The 891-nt window shown below is 35.9% G+C and overlaps 1 non-coding gene across 1 annotated transcript; it reads left to right on the forward strand.

The window, feature by feature from the left end:
* Nucleotides 1-608: 608 nt before the first annotated feature.
* TRNAV-AAC (transfer RNA valine (anticodon AAC)) lies at nucleotides 609-682 on the forward strand. Its single transcript has one exon. It is a non-coding gene; the product is annotated as a tRNA-Val (tRNA).
* Nucleotides 683-891: the final 209 nt, after the last annotated feature.

Consider the following 891-nt stretch of genomic DNA (forward strand, 5'->3'; position numbering starts at 1 on the left):
AAGTTCTTACACGACTAAGGATTGGAATTTGGATTTAAATCCACATGAGTAATATATCTTGAACGAGGGAATGTTAATTTTGACTCATTCCCATCATAATGAAGTTCTAATATTATAATGCGTAGAAAAAAATTTCAACTTCAAATCAATATTTAGTGTCTTATGATTATAGGAACGAATTAATTTTTGTGAAGAGGGTATATAGAAGCTGGACCGACACGTAAATAAAGTCCAAATACTTGTGGGATGGGTTGGGCTTTCACATAGATGTTTTTCAATTAGATCAGCCTGGCCAATTGATTGGACTAGGATTGTAAAGCCTATTATGATTAGATCAATTGTGGTCTTCCCCATTGACGATCCTATTTAAATGATATTTATATGGGCCGTTCAAGGAGTACAAATAGGAACTATATGAATTTCTAGTTGGGCCAAGTAGAGCCCCTAACTATGTGGGCTCAATATCAAAGTTTTTAATGGATGAGGGGATCAGGTTAGTGGGCCTAGCCATAGCTATAGACCGGATGCTGCACAATCAGACAACCAAAATGAGCGATGTACAGTATCTACATTGTTATTTAAATATATTACTAAACTAACCATCACCTGGTGTCGTGGTGTAGTTGGTTATCACGTCAGTCTAACACACTGAAGGTCTCCGGTTCGAGTCCGGGCGACGCCATTGTTTAATAAATTTTAGATAAACCTTTTTTTTTTTTTAATTTTTATAAAAAAATATATCTCTTGGAGAACTCATCACTCGATCAAGAATCAACCCTAATCCTTCACAGGAATTTGAAATCGATCACATGGTTGGGAAAAGTGGGTCAAAACAAGAAATTATGAAAGGTAACTAAGGATTACATGATCATCTGCCTCATCTGTAAGGTC

This window comes from Akebia trifoliata, chromosome 6 (genome assembly GCF_017979445.1).
Source record: "Akebia trifoliata isolate Shusen 1 chromosome 6, ASM1797944v1, whole genome shotgun sequence".
NCBI lineage: Eukaryota > Viridiplantae > Streptophyta > Magnoliopsida > Ranunculales > Lardizabalaceae > Akebia > Akebia trifoliata.